Source organism: Sorex araneus, chromosome 9, assembly GCF_027595985.1.
Source record: "Sorex araneus isolate mSorAra2 chromosome 9, mSorAra2.pri, whole genome shotgun sequence".
Classification (NCBI taxonomy): Eukaryota; Metazoa; Chordata; class Mammalia; order Eulipotyphla; family Soricidae; genus Sorex; species Sorex araneus.
The window spans coordinates 33313782-33332624 of NC_073310.1; the positions used below are offsets into that span (position 1 = coordinate 33313782).

General features: G+C 76.2%; 10 non-coding genes and 2 pseudogenes across 10 annotated transcripts; all 12 read left to right on the top strand.

The window, feature by feature from the left end:
* Positions 1-458: 458 nt before the first annotated feature.
* Positions 459-577, top strand: LOC129398902 (5S ribosomal RNA). The gene has a single exon (XR_008626779.1). It is a non-coding gene; the product is annotated as a 5S ribosomal RNA (ribosomal RNA).
* Positions 578-2059: 1482 nt separating this feature from the next.
* On the top strand, positions 2060-2169 carry LOC129398917 (5S ribosomal RNA; annotated as a pseudogene).
* Positions 2170-3665: 1496 nt separating this feature from the next.
* Positions 3666-3784, top strand: LOC129398815 (5S ribosomal RNA). Its single transcript, XR_008626692.1, has one exon. It is a non-coding gene; the product is annotated as a 5S ribosomal RNA (ribosomal RNA).
* A 1496-nt stretch (positions 3785-5280) lies between these two features.
* On the top strand, positions 5281-5390 carry LOC129398919 (5S ribosomal RNA; annotated as a pseudogene).
* Positions 5391-6886: 1496 nt separating this feature from the next.
* On the top strand, positions 6887-7005 carry LOC129398903 (5S ribosomal RNA). The gene has a single exon (XR_008626780.1). It is a non-coding gene; the product is annotated as a 5S ribosomal RNA (ribosomal RNA).
* Positions 7006-8486: 1481 nt separating this feature from the next.
* On the top strand, positions 8487-8605 carry LOC129398816 (5S ribosomal RNA). Its single transcript, XR_008626693.1, has one exon. It is a non-coding gene; the product is annotated as a 5S ribosomal RNA (ribosomal RNA).
* A 1493-nt stretch (positions 8606-10098) lies between these two features.
* LOC129398817 (5S ribosomal RNA) lies at positions 10099-10217 on the top strand. Its single transcript, XR_008626694.1, has one exon. It is a non-coding gene; the product is annotated as a 5S ribosomal RNA (ribosomal RNA).
* A 1412-nt stretch (positions 10218-11629) lies between these two features.
* On the top strand, positions 11630-11748 carry LOC129398818 (5S ribosomal RNA). Its single transcript, XR_008626695.1, has one exon. It is a non-coding gene; the product is annotated as a 5S ribosomal RNA (ribosomal RNA).
* A 1425-nt stretch (positions 11749-13173) lies between these two features.
* On the top strand, positions 13174-13292 carry LOC129398819 (5S ribosomal RNA). Its single transcript, XR_008626696.1, has one exon. It is a non-coding gene; the product is annotated as a 5S ribosomal RNA (ribosomal RNA).
* A 1482-nt stretch (positions 13293-14774) lies between these two features.
* On the top strand, positions 14775-14893 carry LOC129398820 (5S ribosomal RNA). The gene has a single exon (XR_008626697.1). It is a non-coding gene; the product is annotated as a 5S ribosomal RNA (ribosomal RNA).
* A 1497-nt stretch (positions 14894-16390) lies between these two features.
* LOC129398821 (5S ribosomal RNA) lies at positions 16391-16509 on the top strand. Its single transcript, XR_008626698.1, has one exon. It is a non-coding gene; the product is annotated as a 5S ribosomal RNA (ribosomal RNA).
* A 1491-nt stretch (positions 16510-18000) lies between these two features.
* Positions 18001-18119, top strand: LOC129398822 (5S ribosomal RNA). The gene has a single exon (XR_008626699.1). It is a non-coding gene; the product is annotated as a 5S ribosomal RNA (ribosomal RNA).
* Positions 18120-18843: the final 724 nt, after the last annotated feature.

An 18843-nucleotide genomic window follows, 5' to 3' on the forward strand; every position in this document is an offset into this window, starting at 1 on the left:
GGGGCGCTGGGCAAAGCCGCCCGGCCGCGGGCCTTCCCCGGCCGCGGCCCACGCCCCCACGCCGCCCCCGGCCCCCCGGCCCCCGCGCCGCGCGCACCTGCGCCCAGAACCGCTGCAGAGACAAGCGGCCCGGTGCCCCGTGCGCCCCTGGGGGCCGAGCGCAGGCGGCCCGACGCGGTCCGGGGGGAGGCGGGGGCGCCGGGGCGCCGGGGCGGTGCGCCCCGGCCGGCGTGCGTGTGTGCGTGTCCGTGTGTCCGTCTGGGGGCGGGTGTCCGGCTCTCGGGCTCACACGCACGCCCTTGGAGGAGGCTGGCTGGCGGGCGGTGCCGGGCGCCCCCCCCCCCCCCCCCCGCCCGGGTGGCCTTTCCCGCGCGGATCCCGTGGCAGGCGGGCCGAGCTGCGCAGGGAGGCCCGGTGGGCGGCCGGGCTTCTTGAGGGCGGCGGAGAGCCACGCCTCCGTCTACGGCCATACCACCCTGAACGCGCCCGATCTCGTCTGATCTCGGAAGCTAAGCAGGGTCGGGCCTGGTTAGTACTTGGATGGGAGACCGCCTGGGAATACCGGTTGCTGTAGGCCTTTTGCGGGAGGGGGGGCCTTCCTGTCTTTCATTTTCTCCCCCTGGCCTCTGCCTTGGCGCGGGGGAGGGCCACGGCCCCTGGCCTCCGTCCTGCCCTTCGCCTGCGGCCCCCCGCGACCCAGGTGCCCCGGCCCCTCCTTTGGGCCACCACCCCCGTGGTGCCGCTCGCCTGAGGCCTGCGGCCCAGCCATCCCACCCCACCAGCAGCTCCTCACCCGGACCGTGCACCCCGGGCCCCGACCCCCGCCTCAGCCCCTGGGCCTTGTGCCTGGGGAGGGCCGGGGCAGGGCCCCGCAACCGGCAGCCTCCTGGGGCATCCTCCTCCGAGGACCCCGGGGCGGGACACCTCCCGCAGGGACGTCGCCCGGGCTGTGTGCGTGCGCCTGTGTGTGTGCCTGTGTGTGTTTGTGTGTGCGTGCGTGGGCCTGATGGTGCCTGTGTGTGAGTCTCTGGGTGTGTCTCTGTGTGTGGGTGTCTCTATGTGTGTGTGCGCGTGCGTGTGCGCAGGTGTCTGCGTGTGCGTGTGCGTGTGCGTGTGCGTGGAGTGGGGCCCCCGCCGGCCCCCGCTCCGCCCGCAGAAGGAGGTCCCCTGGGCCTGCCCCGGCCCGCCGGCCCTGCCTGTGCGCCTGCCCTGCAGCCCCTGCTCTCTTCCTCCTGCGGCCTCTCCGGTCCCCTGGAGGGAGGGTGGCAGGCCGGGCAAGCTGTCCCCTCTCCTTCAGCCCTCGGGCGACACCCAGGGCACCCACGGGGCCCAAGGCGCACCCCGGCCCCGCGCACACGCAGCCCCGCAGTGCAGAGCGCCCCGGTGGGGGAGCACCCGGCCAAGGGGCACCCAGGTCTCCTGGCCCACGCGAGGGGATTCCCCCACCTTCCCATTCCCGCAGGCGCCGGGCCAGGCCCGGGGCCTGCCCCGTGACGGCGCCCTGGGCCACCCGCAGGAGCGCCCGAGCGCCCGCCGGGCCAAGTGCAGCAGCGCGACCCCTCGCGCACCGGGAAGCGGACACACGCAGACAGACAGGGTCCGGGGGCGCTGGGCAAAGCCGCCCGGCCGCGGGCCTTCCCCGGCCGCGGCCCACGCCCCCACGCCGCCCCCGGCCCCCCGGCCCCCGCGCCGCGCGCACCTGCGCCCAGAACCGCTGCAGAGACAAGCGGCCCGGTGCCCCGTGCGCCCCTGGGGGCCGAGCGCAGGCGGCCCGACGCGGTCCGGGGGGAGGCGGGGGCGCCGGGGCGCCGGGGCGGTGCGCCCCGGCCGGCGTGCGTGTGTGCGTGTCCGTGTGTCCGTCTGGGGGCGGGTGTCCGGCTCTCGGGCTCACACGCACGCCCTTGGAGGAGGCTGGCTGGCGGGCGGTGCCGGGCGCCCCCCCCCCCCCCCCCGCCCGGGTGGCCTTTCCCGCGCGGATCCCGTGGCAGGCGGGCCGAGCTGCGCAGGGAGGCCCGGTGGGCGGCCGGGCTTCTTGAGGGCGGCGGAGAGCCACGCCTCCGTCTATGGCCATACCACCCTGAACGCGCCCTGATCTCGGAAGCTAAGCAGGGTCGGGCCTGGTTAGTACTTGGATGGGAGACCGCCTGGGAATACCGGGTGCTGTAGGCCTTTTGCGGGCGTGGGGGGCGGGGGGGGGGCCTTCCTGTCTTTCATTTTCTCCCCCTGGCCTCTGCCTTGGCGCGGGGGAGGGCCCCGGCCCCTGGCCTTGGTCCTGCCCTTCGCCTGCGGCCCCCCGCGACCCAGGTGCCCCGGCCCCTCCCGGGCCACCACCCCCGTGGTGCCGCTCGCCTGAGGCCTGCGGCCCAGCCATCCCACCCCACCGGCAGCTCCTCACCCGGACCGTGCACCCCGGGCCCCGACCCCCGCCTCAGCCCCTGGGCCTTGTGCCTGGGGAGGGCCGGGGCAGGGCCCCGCAACCGGCAGCCTCCTGGGGCATCCTCCTCCGAGGACCCCGGGGCGGGACACCTCCCGCAGGGACGTCGCCCGGGCTGTGTGCGTGCGCCTGTGTGTGTGCCTGTGTGTGTTTGTGTGTGCGTGCGTGGGCCTGATTGTGCCTGTGTGTGAGTCTCTGGGTGTGTCTCTGTGTGGGGGTGTCTCTATGTGTGTGTGCGCGTGCGTGTGCGCAGGTGTCTGCGTGTGCGTGTGCGTGTGCGTGTGCGTGTGCGTGTGCGTGGAGTGGGGCCCCCGCCGGCCCCCGCTCCGCCCGCAGAAGGAGGTCCCCTGGGCCTGCCCCGGCCCGCCGGCCCTGCCTGTGCGCCTGCCCTGCAGCCCCTGCTCTCTTCCTCCTGCGGCCTCTCCGGTCCCCTGGAGGGAGGGTGGCAGGCCGGGCAAGCTGTCCCCTCTCCTTCAGCCCTCGGGCGACACCCAGGGCACCCACGGGGCCCAAGGCGCACCCCGGCCCCGCGCACACGCAGCCCCGCAGTGCAGAGCGCCCCGGTGGGGGAGCACCCGGCCTAGGGGCACCCAGGTCTCCTGGCCCACGCGAGGGGATTCCCCCACCTTCCCATTCCCGCAGGCGCCGGGCCAGGCCCGGGGCCTGCCCCGTGACGGCGCCCTGGGCCACCCGCAGGAGCGCCCGAGCGCCCGCCGGGCCAAGTGCAGCAGCGCGACCCCTCGCGCACCGGGAAGCGGACACACGCAGACAGACAGGGTCCGGGGGCGCTGGGCAAAGCCGCCCGGCCGCGGGCCTTCCCCGGCCGCGGCCCACGCCCCCACGCCGCCCCCGGCCCCCCGGCCCCCGCGCCGCGCGCACCTGCGCCCAGAACCGCTGCAGAGACAAGCGGCCCGGTGCCCCGTGCGCCCCTGGGGGCCGAGCGCAGGCGGCCCGACGCGGTCCGGGGGGAGGCGGGGGCGCCGGGGCGCCGGGGCGGTGCGCCCCGGCCGGCGTGCGTGTGTGCGTGTCCGTGTGTCCGTCTGGGGGCGGGTGTCCGGCTCTCGGGCTCACACGCACGCCCTTGGAGGAGGCTGGCTGGCGGGCGGTGCCGGGCGCCCCCCCCCGCCCGGGTGGCCTTTCCCGCGCGGATCCCGTGGCAGGCGGGCCGAGCTGCGCAGGGAGGCCCGGTGGGCGGCCGGGCTTCTTGAGGGCGGCGGAGAGCCACGCCTCCGTCTACGGCCATACCACCCTGAACGCGCCCGATCTCGTCTGATCTCGGAAGCTAAGCAGGGTCGGGCCTGGTTAGTACTTGGATGGGAGACCGCCTGGGAATACCGGGTGCTGTAGGCCTTTTGCGGGCGTGGGGGGCGGGGGGGGGCCTTCCTGTCTTTCATTTTCTCCCCCTGGCCTCTGCCTTGGCGCGGGGGAGGGCCCCGGCCCCTGGCCTTGGTCCTGCCCTTCGCCTGCGGCCCCCTGCGGCCCAGGTGCCCCGGCCCCTCCGGGGCCACCACCCCCGTGGTGCCGCTCGCCTGAGGCCTGCGGCCCAGCCATCCCACCCCACCGGCAGCTCCTCACCCGGACCGTGCACCCCGGGCCCCGACCCCCGCCTCAGCCCCTGGGCCTTGTGCCTGGGGAGGGCCGGGGCAGGGCCCCGCAACCGGCAGCCTCCTGGGGCATCCTCCTCCGAGGACCCCGGGGCGGGACACCTCCCGCAGGGACGTCGCCCGGGCTGTGTGCGTGCGCCTGTGTGTGTGCCTGTGTGTGTTTGTGTGTGCGTGCGTGGGCCTGATGGTGCCTGTGTGTGAGTCTCTGGGTGTGTCTCTGTGTGTGGGTGTCTCTATGTGTGTGTGCGCGTGCGTGTGCGCAGGTGTCTGCGTGTGCGTGTGCGTGTGCGTGTGCGTGTGCGTGGAGTGGGGCCCCCGCCGGCCCCCGCTCCGCCCGCAGAAGGAGGTCCCCTGGGCCTGCCCCGGCCCGCCGGCCCTGCCTGTGCGCCTGCCCTGCAGCCCCTGCTCTCTTCCTCCTGCGGCCTCTCCGGTCCCCTGGAGGGAGGGTGGCAGGCCGGGCAAGCTGTCCCCTCTCCTTCAGCCCTCGGGCGACACCCAGGGCACCCACGGGGCCCAAGGCGCACCCCGGCCCCGCGCACACGCAGCCCCGCAGTGCAGAGCGCCCCGGTGGGGGAGCACCCGGCCTAGGGGCACCCAGGTCTCCTGGCCCACGCGAGGGGATTCCCCCACCTTCCCATTCCCGCAGGCGCCGGGCCAGGCCCGGGGCCTGCCCCGTGACGGCGCCCTGGGCCACCCGCAGGAGCGCCCGAGCGCCCGCCGGGCCAAGTGCAGCAGCGCGACCCCTCGCGCACCGGGAAGCGGACACACGCAGACAGACAGGGTCCGGGGGCGCTGGGCAAAGCCGCCCGGCCGCGGGCCTTCCCCGGCCGCGGCCCACGCCCCCACGCCGCCCCCGGCCCCCCGGCCCCCGCGCCGCGCGCACCTGCGCCCAGAACCGCTGCAGAGACAAGCGGCCCGGTGCCCCGTGCGCCCCTGGGGGCCGAGCGCAGGCGGCCCGACGCGGTCCGGGGGGAGGCGGGGGCGCCGGGGCGCCGGGGCGGTGCGCCCCGGCCGGCGTGCGTGTGTGCGTGTCCGTGTGTCCGTCTGGGGGCGGGTGTCCGGCTCTCGGGCTCACACGCACGCCCTTGGAGGAGGCTGGCTGGCGGGCGGTGCCGGGCGCCCCCCCCCCCCCCCCGCCCGGGTGGCCTTTCCCGCGCGGATCCCGTGGCAGGCGGGCCGAGCTGCGCAGGGAGGCCCGGTGGGCGGCCGGGCTTCTTGAGGGCGGCGGAGAGCCACGCCTCCGTCTATGGCCATACCACCCTGAACGCGCCCTGATCTCGGAAGCTAAGCAGGGTCGGGCCTGGTTAGTACTTGGATGGGAGACCGCCTGGGAATACCGGGTGCTGTAGGCCTTTTGCGGGCGTGGGGGGCGGGGGGGGGGCCTTCCTGTCTTTCATTTTCTCCCCCTGGCCTCTGCCTTGGCGCGGGGGAGGGCCCCGGCCCCTGGCCTTGGTCCTGCCCTTCGCCTGCGGCCCCCCGCGACCCAGGTGCCCCGGCCCCTCCCGGGCCACCACCCCCGTGGTGCCGCTCGCCTGAGGCCTGCGGCCCAGCCATCCCACCCCACCGGCAGCTCCTCACCCGGACCGTGCACCCCGGGCCCCGACCCCCGCCTCAGCCCCTGGGCCTTGTGCCTGGGGAGGGCCGGGGCAGGGCCCCGCAACCGGCAGCCTCCTGGGGCATCCTCCTCCGAGGACCCCGGGGCGGGACACCTCCCGCAGGGACGTCGCCCGGGCTGTGTGCGTGCGCCTGTGTGTGTGCCTGTGTGTGTTTGTGTGTGCGTGCGTGGGCCTGATTGTGCCTGTGTGTGAGTCTCTGGGTGTGTCTCTGTGTGGGGGTGTCTCTATGTGTGTGTGCGCGTGCGTGTGCGCAGGTGTCTGCGTGTGCGTGTGCGTGTGCGTGTGCGTGTGCGTGTGCGTGGAGTGGGGCCCCCGCCGGCCCCCGCTCCGCCCGCAGAAGGAGGTCCCCTGGGCCTGCCCCGGCCCGCCGGCCCTGCCTGTGCGCCTGCCCTGCAGCCCCTGCTCTCTTCCTCCTGCGGCCTCTCCGGTCCCCTGGAGGGAGGGTGGCAGGCCGGGCAAGCTGTCCCCTCTCCTTCAGCCCTCGGGCGACACCCAGGGCACCCACGGGGCCCAAGGCGCACCCCGGCCCCGCGCACACGCAGCCCCGCAGTGCAGAGCGCCCCGGTGGGGGAGCACCCGGCCTAGGGGCACCCAGGTCTCCTGGCCCACGCGAGGGGATTCCCCCACCTTCCCATTCCCGCAGGCGCCGGGCCAGGCCCGGGGCCTGCCCCGTGACGGCGCCCTGGGCCACCCGCAGGAGCGCCCGAGCGCCCGCCGGGCCAAGTGCAGCAGCGCGACCCCTCGCGCACCGGGAAGCGGACACACGCAGACAGACAGGGTCCGGGGGCGCTGGGCAAAGCCGCCCGGCCGCGGGCCTTCCCCGGCCGCGGCCCACGCCCCCACGCCGCCCCCGGCCCCCCGGCCCCCGCGCCGCGCGCACCTGCGCCCAGAACCGCTGCAGAGACAAGCGGCCCGGTGCCCCGTGCGCCCCTGGGGGCCGAGCGCAGGCGGCCCGACGCGGTCCGGGGGGAGGCGGGGGCGCCGGGGCGCCGGGGCGGTGCGCCCCGGCCGGCGTGCGTGTGTGCGTGTCCGTGTGTCCGTCTGGGGGCGGGTGTCCGGCTCTCGGGCTCACACGCACGCCCTTGGAGGAGGCTGGCTGGCGGGCGGTGCCGGGCGCCCCCCCCCGCCCGGGTGGCCTTTCCCGCGCGGATCCCGTGGCAGGCGGGCCGAGCTGCGCAGGGAGGCCCGGTGGGCGGCCGGGCTTCTTGAGGGCGGCGGAGAGCCACGCCTCCGTCTACGGCCATACCACCCTGAACGCGCCCGATCTCGTCTGATCTCGGAAGCTAAGCAGGGTCGGGCCTGGTTAGTACTTGGATGGGAGACCGCCTGGGAATACCGGTTGCTGTAGGCCTTTTGCGGGAGGGGGGGCCTTCCTGTCTTTCATTTTCTCCCCCTGGCCTCTGCCTTGGCGCGGGGGAGGGCCACGGCCCCTGGCCTCCGTCCTGCCCTTCGCCTGCGGCCCCCCGCGACCCAGGTGCCCCGGCCCCTCCTTTGGGCCACCACCCCCGTGGTGCCGCTCGCCTGAGGCCTGCGGCCCAGCCATCCCACCCCACCAGCAGCTCCTCACCCGGACCGTGCACCCCGGGCCCCGACCCCCGCCTCAGCCCCTGGGCCTTGTGCCTGGGGAGGGCCGGGGCAGGGCCCCGCAACCGGCAGCCTCCTGGGGCATCCTCCTCCGAGGACCCCGGGGCGGGACACCTCCCGCAGGGACGTCGCCCGGGCTGTGTGCGTGCGCCTGTGTGTGTGCCTGTGTGTGTTTGTGTGTGCGTGCGTGGGCCTGATGGTGCCTGTGTGTGAGTCTCTGGGTGTGTCTCTGTGTGTGGGTGTCTCTATGTGTGTGTGCGCGTGCGTGTGCGCAGGTGTCTGCGTGTGCGTGTGCGTGTGCGTGTGCGTGGAGTGGGGCCCCCGCCGGCCCCCGCTCCGCCCGCAGAAGGAGGTCCCCTGGGCCTGCCCCGGCCCGCCGGCCCTGCCTGTGCGCCTGCCCTGCAGCCCCTGCTCTCTTCCTCCTGCGGCCTCTCCGGTCCCCTGGAGGGAGGGTGGCAGGCCGGGCAAGCTGTCCCCTCTCCTTCAGCCCTCGGGCGACACCCAGGGCACCCACGGGGCCCAAGGCGCACCCCGGCCCCGCGCACACGCAGCCCCGCAGTGCAGAGCGCCCCGGTGGGGGAGCACCCGGCCAAGGGGCACCCAGGTCTCCTGGCCCACGCGAGGGGATTCCCCCACCTTCCCATTCCCGCAGGCGCCGGGCCAGGCCCGGGGCCTGCCCCGTGACGGCGCCCTGGGCCACCCGCAGGAGCGCCCGAGCGCCCGCCGGGCCAAGTGCAGCAGCGCGACCCCTCGCGCACCGGGAAGCGGACACACGCAGACAGACAGGGTCCGGGGGCGCTGGGCAAAGCCGCCCGGCCGCGGGCCTTCCCCGGCCGCGGCCCACGCCCCCACGCCGCCCCCGGCCCCCCGGCCCCCGCGCCGCGCGCACCTGCGCCCAGAACCGCTGCAGAGACAAGCGGCCCGGTGCCCCGTGCGCCCCTGGGGGCCGAGCGCAGGCGGCCCGACGCGGTCCGGGGGGAGGCGGGGGCGCCGGGGCGCCGGGGCGGTGCGCCCCGGCCGGCGTGCGTGTGTGCGTGTCCGTGTGTCCGTCTGGGGGCGGGTGTCCGGCTCTCGGGCTCACACGCACGCCCTTGGAGGAGGCTGGCTGGCGGGCGGTGCCGGGCGCCCCCCCCCCCCCCCCGCCCGGGTGGCCTTTCCCGCGCGGATCCCGTGGCAGGCGGGCCGAGCTGCGCAGGGAGGCCCGGTGGGCGGCCGGGCTTCTTGAGGGCGGCGGAGAGCCACGCCTCCGTCTACGGCCATACCACCCTGAACGCGCCCGATCTCGTCTGATCTCGGAAGCTAAGCAGGGTCGGGCCTGGTTAGTACTTGGATGGGAGACCGCCTGGGAATACCGGGTGCTGTAGGCCTTTTGCGGGCGTGGGGGGCGGGGGGGGCCTTCCTGTCTTTCATTTTCTCCCCCTGGCCTCTGCCTTGGCGCGGGGGAGGGCCCCGGCCCCTGGCCTTGGTCCTGCCCTTCGCCTGCGGCCCCCCGCGACCCAGGTGCCCGGCCCCTCCCGGGCCACCACCCCCGTGGTGCCGCTCGCCTGAGGCCTGCGGCCCAGCCATCCCACCCCACCGGCAGCTCCTCACCCGGACCGTGCACCCCGGGCCCCGACCCCCGCCTCAGCCCCTGGGCCTTGTGCCTGGGGAGGGCCGGGGCAGGGCCCCGCAACCGGCAGCCTCCTGGGGCATCCTCCTCCGAGGACCCCGGGGCGGGACACCTCCCGCAGGGACGTCGCCCGGGCTGTGTGCGTGCGCCTGTGTGTGTGCCTGTGTGTGTTTGTGTGTGCGTGCGTGGGCCTGATGGTGCCTGTGTGTGAGTCTCTGGGTGTGTCTCTGTGTGGGGGTGTCTCTATGTGTGTGTGCGCGTGCGTGTGCGCAGGTGTCTGCGTGTGCGTGTGCGTGTGCGTGTGCGTGTGCGTGTGCGTGGAGTGGGGCCCCCGCCGGCCCCCGCTCCGCCCGCAGAAGGAGGTCCCCTGGGCCTGCCCCGGCCCGCCGGCCCTGCCTGTGCGCCTGCCCTGCAGCCCCTGCTCTCTTCCTCCTGCGGCCTCTCCGGTCCCCTGGAGGGAGGGTGGCAGGCCGGGCAAGCTGTCCCCTCTCCTTCAGCCCTCGGGCGACACCCAGGGCACCCACGGGGCCCAAGGCGCACCCCGGCCCCGCGCACACGCAGCCCCGCAGTGCAGAGCGCCCCGGTGGGGGAGCACCCGGCCTAGGGGCACCCAGGTCTCCTGGCCCACGCGAGGGGATTCCCCCACCTTCCCATTCCCGCAGGCGCCGGGCCAGGCCCGGGGCCTGCCCCGTGACGGCGCCCTGGGCCACCCGCAGGAGCGCCCGAGCGCCCGCCGGGCCAAGTGCAGCAGCGCGACCCCTCGCGCACCGGGAAGCGGACACACGCAGACAGACAGGGTCCGGGGGCGCTGGGCAAAGCCGCCCGGCCGCGGGCCTTCCCCGGCCGCGGCCCACGCCCCCACGCCGCCCCCGGCCCCCCGGCCCCCGCGCCGCGCGCACCTGCGCCCAGAACCGCTGCAGAGACAAGCGGCCCGGTGCCCCGTGCGCCCCTGGGGGCCGAGCGCAGGCGGCCCGACGCGGTCCGGGGGGAGGCGGGGGCGCCGGGGCGCCGGGGCGGTGCGCCCCGGCCGGCGTGCGTGTGTGCGTGTCCGTGTGTCCGTCTGGGGGCGGGTGTCCGGCTCTCGGGCTCACACGCACGCCCTTGGAGGAGGCTGGCTGGCGGGCGGTGCCGGGCGCCCCCCCCCGCCCGGGTGGCCTTTCCCGCGCGGATCCCGTGGCAGGCGGGCCGAGCTGCGCAGGGAGGCCCGGTGGGCGGCCGGGCTTCTTGAGGGCGGCGGAGAGCCACGCCTCCGTCTACGGCCATACCACCCTGAACGCGCCCGATCTCGTCTGATCTCGGAAGCTAAGCAGGGTCGGGCCTGGTTAGTACTTGGATGGGAGACCGCCTGGGAATACCGGGTGCTGTAGGCCTTTTGCGGGCGTGGGGGGCGGGGGGGGGCCTTCCTGTCTTTCATTTTCTCCCCCTGGCCTCTGCCTTGGCGCGGGGGAGGGCCCCGGCCCCTGGCCTTGGTCCTGCCCTTCGCCTGCGGCCCCCTGCGGCCCAGGTGCCCCGGCCCCTCCCGGGCCACCACCCCCGTGGTGCCGCTCGCCTGAGGCCTGCGGCCCAGCCATCCCACCCCACCGGCAGCTCCTCACCCGGACCGTGCACCCCGGGCCCCGACCCCCGCCTCAGCCCCTGGGCCTTGTGCCTGGGGAGGGCCGGGGCAGGGCCCTGCAACCGGCAGCCTCCTGGGGCATCCTCCTCCGAGGACCCCGGGGCGGGACACCTCCCGCAGGGACGTCGCCCGGGCTGTGTGCGTGCGCCTGTGTGTGTGCCTGTGTGTGTTTGTGTGTGCGTGCGTGGGCCTGATGGTGCCTGTGTGTGAGTCTCTGGGTGTGTCTCTGTGTGTGGGTGTCTCTATGTGTGTGTGCGCGTGCGTGTGCGCAGGTGTCTGCGTGTGCGTGTGCGTGTGCGTGTGCGTGGAGTGGGGCCCCCGCCGGCCCCCGCTCCGCCCGCAGAAGGAGGTCCCCTGGGCCTGCCCCGGCCCGCCGGCCCTGCCTGTGCGCCTGCCCTGCAGCCCCTGCTCTCTTCCTCCTGCGGCCTCTCCGGTCCCCTGGAGGGAGGGTGGCAGGCCGGGCAAGCTGTCCCCTCTCCTTCAGCCCTCGGGCGACACCCAGGGCACCCACGGGGCCCAAGGCGCACCCCGGCCCCGCGCACACGCAGCCCCGCAGTGCAGAGCGCCCCGGTGGGGGAGCACCCGGCCAAGGGGCACCCAGGTCTCCTGGCCCACGCGAGGGGATTCCCCCACCTTCCCATTCCCGCAGGCGCCGGGCCAGGCCCGGGGCCTGCCCCGTGACGGCGCCCTGGGCCACCCGCAGGAGCGCCCGAGCGCCCGCCGGGCCAAGTGCAGCAGCGCGACCCCTCGCGCACCGGGAAGCGGACACACGCAGACAGACAGGGTCCGGGGGCGCTGGGCAAAGCCGCCCGGCCGCGGGCCTTCCCCGGCCGCGGCCCACGCCCCCACGCCGCCCCCGGCCCCCCGGCCCCCGCGCCGCGCGCACCTGCGCCCAGAACCGCTGCAGAGACAAGCGGCCCGGTGCCCCGGGGCGGTGCGCCCCGGCCGGCGTGCGTGTGTGCGTGTCCGTGTGTCCGTCTGGGGGCGGGTGTCCGGCTCTCGGGCTCACACGCACGCCCTTGGAGGAGGCTGGCTGGCGGGCGGTGCCGGGCGCCCCCCCGCCCGGGTGGCCTTTCCCGCGCGGATCCCGTGGCAGGCGGGCCGAGCTGCGCAGGGAGGCCCGGTGGGCGGCCGGGCTTCTTGAGGGCGGCGGAGAGCCACGCCTCCGTCTACGGCCATACCACCCTGAACGCGCCCGATCTCGTCTGATCTCGGAAGCTAAGCAGGGTCGGGCCTGGTTAGTACTTGGATGGGAGACCGCCTGGGAATACCGGGTGCTGTAGGCCTTTTGCGGGCGTGGGGGGCGGGGGGGGGGCCTTCCTGTCTTTCATTTTCTCCCCCTGGCCTCTGCCTTGGCGCGGGGGAGGGCCCCGGCCCCTGGCCTTGGTCCTGCCCTTCGCCTGCGGCCCCCCGCGACCCAGGTGCCCCGGCCCCTCCCGGGCCACCACCCCCGTGGTGCCGCTCGCCTGAGGCCTGCGGCCCAGCCATCCCACCCCACCGGCAGCTCCTCACCCGGACCGTGCACCCCGGGCCCCGACCCCCGCCTCAGCCCCTGGGCCTTGTGCCTGGGGAGGGCCGGGGCAGGGCCCCGCAACCGGCAGCCTCCTGGGGCATCCTCCTCCGAGGACCCCGGGGCGGGACACCTCCCGCAGGGACGTCGCCCGGGCTGTGTGCGTGCGCCTGTGTGTGTGCCTGTGTGTGTTTGTGTGTGCGTGCGTGGGCCTGATTGTGCCTGTGTGTGAGTCTCTGGGTGTGTCTCTGTGTGGGGGTGTCTCTATGTGTGTGTGCGCGTGCGTGTGCGCAGGTGTCTGCGTGTGCGTGTGCGTGTGCGTGTGCGTGTGCGTGTGCGTGGAGTGGGGCCCCCGCCGGCCCCCGCTCCGCCCGCAGAAGGAGGTCCCCTGGGCCTGCCCCGGCCCGCCGGCCCTGCCTGTGCGCCTGCCCTGCAGCCCCTGCTCTCTTCCTCCTGCGGCCTCTCCGGTCCCCTGGAGGGAGGGTGGCAGGCCGGGCAAGCTGTCCCCTCTCCTTCAGCCCTCGGGCGACACCCAGGGCACCCACGGGGCCCAAGGCGCACCCCGGCCCCGCGCACACGCAGCCCCGCAGTGCAGAGCGCCCCGGTGGGGGAGCACCCGGCCAAGGGGCACCCAGGTCTCCTGGCCCACGCGAGGGGATTCCCCCACCTTCCCATTCCCGCAGGCGCCGGGCCAGGCCCGGGGCCTGCCCCGTGACGGCGCCCTGGGCCACCCGCAGGAGCGCCCGAGCGCCCGCCGGGCCAAGTGCAGCAGCGCGACCCCTCGCGCACCGGGAAGCGGACACACGCAGACAGACAGGGTCCGGGGGCGCTGGGCAAAGCCGCCCGGCCGCGGGCCTTCCCCGGCCGCGGCCCACGCCCCCACGCCGCCCCCGGCCCCCCGGCCCCCGCGCCGCGCGCACCTGCGCCCAGAACCGCTGCAGAGACAAGCGGCCCGGTGCCCCGGGGCGGTGCGCCCCGGCCGGCGTGCGTGTGTGCGTGTCCGTGTGTCCGTCTGGGGGCGGGTGTCCGGCTCTCGGGCTCACACGCACGCCCTTGGAGGAGGCTGGCTGGCGGGCGGTGCCGGGCGCCCCCCCGCCCGGGTGGCCTTTCCCGCGCGGATCCCGTGGCAGGCGGGCCGAGCTGCGCAGGGAGGCCCGGTGGGCGGCCGGGCTTCTTGAGGGCGGCGGAGAGCCACGCCTCCGTCTACGGCCATACCACCCTGAACGCGCCCGATCTCGTCTGATCTCGGAAGCTAAGCAGGGTCGGGCCTGGTTAGTACTTGGATGGGAGACCGCCTGGGAATACCGGGTGCTGTAGGCCTTTTGCGGGCGTGGGGGGCGGGGGGGGGGCCTTCCTGTCTTTCATTTTCTCCCCCTGGCCTCTGCCTTGGCGCGGGGGAGGGCCCCGGCCCCTGGCCTTGGTCCTGCCCTTCGCCTGCGGCCCCCCGCGACCCAGGTGCCCCGGCCCCTCCCGGGCCACCACCCCCGTGGTGCCGCTCGCCTGAGGCCTGCGGCCCAGCCATCCCACCCCACCGGCAGCTCCTCACCCGGACCGTGCACCCCGGGCCCCGACCCCCGCCTCAGCCCCTGGGCCTTGTGCCTGGGGAGGGCCGGGGCAGGGCCCCGCAACCGGCAGCCTCCTGGGGCATCCTCCTCCGAGGACCCCGGGGCGGGACACCTCCCGCAGGGACGTCGCCCGGGCTGTGTGCGTGCGCCTGTGTGTGTGCCTGTGTGTGTTTGTGTGTGCGTGCGTGGGCCTGATTGTGCCTGTGTGTGAGTCTCTGGGTGTGTCTCTGTGTGGGGGTGTCTCTATGTGTGTGTGCGCGTGCGTGTGCGCAGGTGTCTGCGTGTGCGTGTGCGTGTGCGTGTGCGTGGAGTGGGGCCCCCGCCGGCCCCCGCTCCGCCCGCAGAAGGAGGTCCCCTGGGCCTGCCCCGGCCCGCCGGCCCTGCCTGTGCGCCTGCCCTGCAGCCCCTGCTCTCTTCCTCCTGCGGCCTCTCCGGTCCCCTGGAGGGAGGGTGGCAGGCCGGGCAAGCTGTCCCCTCTCCTTCAGCCCTCGGGCGACACCCAGGGCACCCACGGGGCCCAAGGCGCACCCCGGCCCCGCGCACACGCAGCCCCGCAGTGCAGAGCGCCCCGGTGGGGGAGCACCCGGCCAAGGGGCACCCAGGTCTCCTGGCCCACGCGAGGGGATTCCCCCACCTTCCCATTCCCGCAGGCGCCGGGCCAGGCCCGGGGCCTGCCCCGTGACGGCGCCCTGGGCCACCCGCAGGAGCGCCCGAGCGCCCGCCGGGCCAAGTGCAGCAGCGCGACCCCTCGCGCACCGGGAAGCGGACACACGCAGACAGACAGGGTCCGGGGGCGCTGGGCAAAGCCGCCCGGCCGCGGGCCTTCCCCGGCCGCGGCCCACGCCCCCACGCCGCCCCCGGCCCCCCGGCCCCCGCGCCGCGCGCACCTGCGCCCAGAACCGCTGCAGAGACAAGCGGCCCGGTGCCCCGTGCGCCCCTGGGGGCCGAGCGCAGGCGGCACGACGCGGTCCGGGGGGAGGCGGGGGCGCCGGGGCGCCGGGGCGGTGCGCCCCGGCCGGCGTGCGTGTGTGCGTGTCCGTGTGTCCGTCTGGGGGCGGGTGTCCGGCTCTCGGGCTCACACGCACGCCCTTGGAGGAGGCTGGCTGGCGGGCGGTGCCGGGCGCCCCCCCGCCCGGGTGGCCTTTCCCGCGCGGATCCCGTGGCAGGCGGGCCGAGCTGCGCAGGGAGGCCCGGTGGGCGGCCGGGCTTCTTGAGGGCGGCGGAGAGCCACGCCTCCGTCTACGGCCATACCACCCTGAACGCGCCCGATCTCGTCTGATCTCGGAAGCTAAGCAGGGTCGGGCCTGGTTAGTACTTGGATGGGAGACCGCCTGGGAATACCGGGTGCTGTAGGCCTTTTGCGGGCGTGGGGGGCGGGGGGGGGCCTTCCTGTCTTTCATTTTCTCCCCCTGGCCTCTGCCTTGGCGTGGGGGAGGGCCCCGGCCCCTGGCCTTGGTCCTGCCCTTCGCCTGCGGCCCCCCGCGACCCAGGTGCCCCGGCCCCTCCCGGGCCACCACCCCCGTGGTGCCGCTCGCCTGAGGCCTGCGGCCCAGCCATCCCACCCCACCGGCAGCTCCTCACCCGGACCGTGCACCCCGGGCCCCGACCCCCGCCTCAGCCCCTGGGCCTTGTGCCTGGGGAGGGCCGGGGCAGGGCCCCGCAACCGGCAGCCTCCTGGGGCATCCTCCTCCGAGGACCCCGGGGCGGGACACCTCCCGCAGGGACGTCGCCCGGGCTGTGTGCGTGCGCCTGTGTGTGTGCCTGTGTGTGTTTGTGTGTGCGTGCGTGGGCCTGATTGTGCCTGTGTGTGAGTCTCTGGGTGTGTCTCTGTGTGGGGGTGTCTCTATGTGTGTGTGCGCGTGCGTGTGCGCAGGTGTCTGCGTGTGCGTGTGCGTGTGCGTGTGCGTGTGCGTGTGCGTGGAGTGGGGCCCCCGCCGGCCCCCGCTCCGCCCGCAGAAGGAGGTCCCCTGGGCCTGCCCCGGCCCGCCGGCCCTGCCTGTGCGCCTGCCCTGCAGCCCCTGCTCTCTTCCTCCTGCGGCCTCTCCGGTCCCCTGGAGGGAGGGTGGCAGGCCGGGCAAGCTGTCCCCTCTCCTTCAGCCCTCGGGCGACACCCAGGGCACCCACGGGGCCCAAGGCGCACCCCGGCCCCGCGCACACGCAGCCCCGCAGTGCAGAGCGCCCCGGTGGGGGAGCACCCGGCCAAGGGGCACCCAGGTCTCCTGGCCCACGCGAGGGGATTCCCCCACCTTCCCATTCCCGCAGGCGCCGGGCCAGGCCCGGGGCCTGCCCCGTGACGGCGCCCTGGGCCACCCGCAGGAGCGCCCGAGCGCCCGCCGGGCCAAGTGCAGCAGCGCGACCCCTCGCGCACCGGGAAGCGGACACACGCAGACAGACAGGGTCCGGGGGCGCTGGGCAAAGCCGCCCGGCCGCGGGCCTTCCCCGGCCGCGGCCCACGCCCCCACGCCGCCCCCGGCCCCCCGGCCCCCGCGCCGCGCGCACCTGCGCCCAGAACCGCTGCAGAGACAAGCGGCCCGGTGCCCCGTGCGCCCCTGGGGGCCGAGCGCAGGCGGCACGACGCGGTCCGGGGGGAGGCGGGGGCGCCGGGGCGCCGGGGCGGTGCGCCCCGGCCGGCGTGCGTGTGTGCGTGTCCGTGTGTCCGTCTGGGGGCGGGTGTCCGGCTCTCGGGCTCACACGCACGCCCTTGGAGGAGGCTGGCTGGCGGGCGGTGCCGGGCGCCCCCCCCCCCGCCCGGGTGGCCTTTCCCGCGCGGATCCCGTGGCAGGCGGGCCGAGCTGCGCAGGGAGGCCCGGTGGGCGGCCGGGCTTCTTGAGGGCGGCGGAGAGCCACGCCTCCGTCTACGGCCATACCACCCTGAACGCGCCCGATCTCGTCTGATCTCGGAAGCTAAGCAGGGTCGGGCCTGGTTAGTACTTGGATGGGAGACCGCCTGGGAATACCGGGTGCTGTAGGCCTTTTGCGGGCGTGGGGGGCGGGGGGGGGCCTTCCTGTCTTTCATTTTCTCCCCCTGGCCTCTGCCTTGGCGCGGGGGAGGGCCCCGGCCCCTGGCCTTGGTCCTGCCCTTCGCCTGCGGCCCCCCGCGACCCAGGTGCCCCGGCCCCTCCCGGGCCACCACCCCCGTGGTGCCGCTCGCCTGAGGCCTGCGGCCCAGCCATCCCACCCCACCGGCAGCTCCTCACCCGGACCGTGCACCCCGGGCCCCGACCCCCGCCTCAGCCCCTGGGCCTTGTGCCTGGGGAGGGCCGGGGCAGGGCCCCGCAACCGGCAGCCTCCTGGGGCATCCTCCTCCGAGGACCCCGGGGCGGGACACCTCCCGCAGGGACGTCGCCCGGGCTGTGTGCGTGCGCCTGTGTGTGTGCCTGTGTGTGTTTGTGTGTGCGTGCGTGGGCCTGATGGTGCCTGTGTGTGAGTCTCTGGGTGTGTCTCTGTGTGGGGGTGTCTCTATGTGTGTGTGCGCGTGCGTGTGCGCAGGTGTCTGCGTGTGCGTGTGCGTGTGCGTGTGCGTGTGCGTGGAGTGGGGCCCCCGCCGGCCCCCGCTCCGCCCGCAGAAGGAGGTCCCCTGGGCCTGCCCCGGCCCGCCGGCCCTGCCTGTGCGCCTGCCCTGCAGCCCCTGCTCTCTTCCTCCTGCGGCCTCTCCGGTCCCCTGGAGGGAGGGTGGCAGGCCGGGCAAGCTGTCCCCTCTCCTTCAGCCCTCGGGCGACACCCAGGGCACCCACGGGGCCCAAGGCGCACCCCGGCCCCGCGCACACGCAGCCCCGCAGTGCAGAGCGCCCCGGTGGGGGAGCACCCGGCCAAGGGGCACCCAGGTCTCCTGGCCCACGCGAGGGGATTCCCCCACCTTCCCATTCCCGCAGGCGCCGGGCCAGGCCCGGGGCCTGCCCCGTGACGGCGCCCTGGGCCACCCGCAGGAGCGCCCGAGCGCCCGCCGGGCCAAGTGCAGCAGCGCGACCCCTCGCGCACCGGGAAGCGGACACACGCAGACAGACAGGGTCCGGGGGCGCTGGGCAAAGCCGCCCGGCCGCGGGCCTTCCCCGGCCGCGGCCCACGCCCCCACGCCGCCCCCGGCCCCCCGGCCCCCGCGCCGCGCGCACCTGCGCCCAGAACCGCTGCAGAGACAAGCGGCCCGGTGCCCCGTGCGCCCCTGGGGGCCGAGCGCAGGCGGCACGACGCGGTCCGGGGGGAGGCGGGGGCGCCGGGGCGCCGGGGCGGTGCGCCCCGGCCGGCGTGCGTGTGTGCGTGTCCGTGTGTCCGTCTGGGGGCGGGTGTCCGGCTCTCGGGCTCACACGCACGCCCTTGGAGGAGGCTGGCTGGCGGGCGGTGCCGGGCGCCCCCCCCCCCGCCCGGGTGGCCTTTCCCGCGCGGATCCCGTGGCAGGCGGGCCGAGCTGCGCAGGGAGGCCCGGTGGGCGGCCGGGCTTCTTGAGGGCGGCGGAGAGCCACGCCTCCGTCTACGGCCATACCACCCTGAACGCGCCCGATCTCGTCTGATCTCGGAAGCTAAGCAGGGTCGGGCCTGGTTAGTACTTGGATGGGAGACCGCCTGGGAATACCGGGTGCTGTAGGCCTTTTGCGGTCGTGGGGGGGGGGGGCCTTCCTGTCTTTCATTTTCTCCCCCTGGCCTCTGCCTTGGCGCGGGGGAGGGCCCCGGCCCCTGGCCTTGGTCCTGCCCTTCGCCTGCGGCCCCCCGCGACCCAGGTGCCCCGGCCCCTCCCGGGCCACCACCCCCGTGGTGCCGCTCGCCTGAGGCCTGCGGCCCAGCCATCCCACCCCACCGGCAGCTCCTCACCCGGACCGTGCACCCCGGGCCCCGACCCCCGCCTCAGCCCCTGGGCCTTGTGCCTGGGGAGGGCCGGGGCAGGGCCCCGCAACCGGCAGCCTCCTGGGGCATCCTCCTCCGAGGACCCCGGGGCGGGACACCTCCCGCAGGGACGTCGCCCGGGCTGTGTGCGTGCGCCTGTGTGTGTGCCTGTGTGTGTTTGTGTGTGCGTGCGTGGGCCTGATGGTGCCTGTGTGTGAGTCTCTGGGTGTGTCTCTGTGTGTGGGTGTCTCTATGTGTGTGTGCGCGTGCGTGTGCGCAGGTGTCTGCGTGTGCGTGTGCGTGTGCGTGTGCGTGGAGTGGGGCCCCCGCCGGCCCCCGCTCCGCCCGCAGAAGGAGGTCCCCTGGGCCTGCCCCGGCCCGCCGGCCCTGCCTGTGCGCCTGCCCTGCAGCCCCTGCTCTCTTCCTCCTGCGGCCTCTCCGGTCCCCTGGAGGGAGGGTGGCAGGCCGGGCAAGCTGTCCCCTCTCCTTCA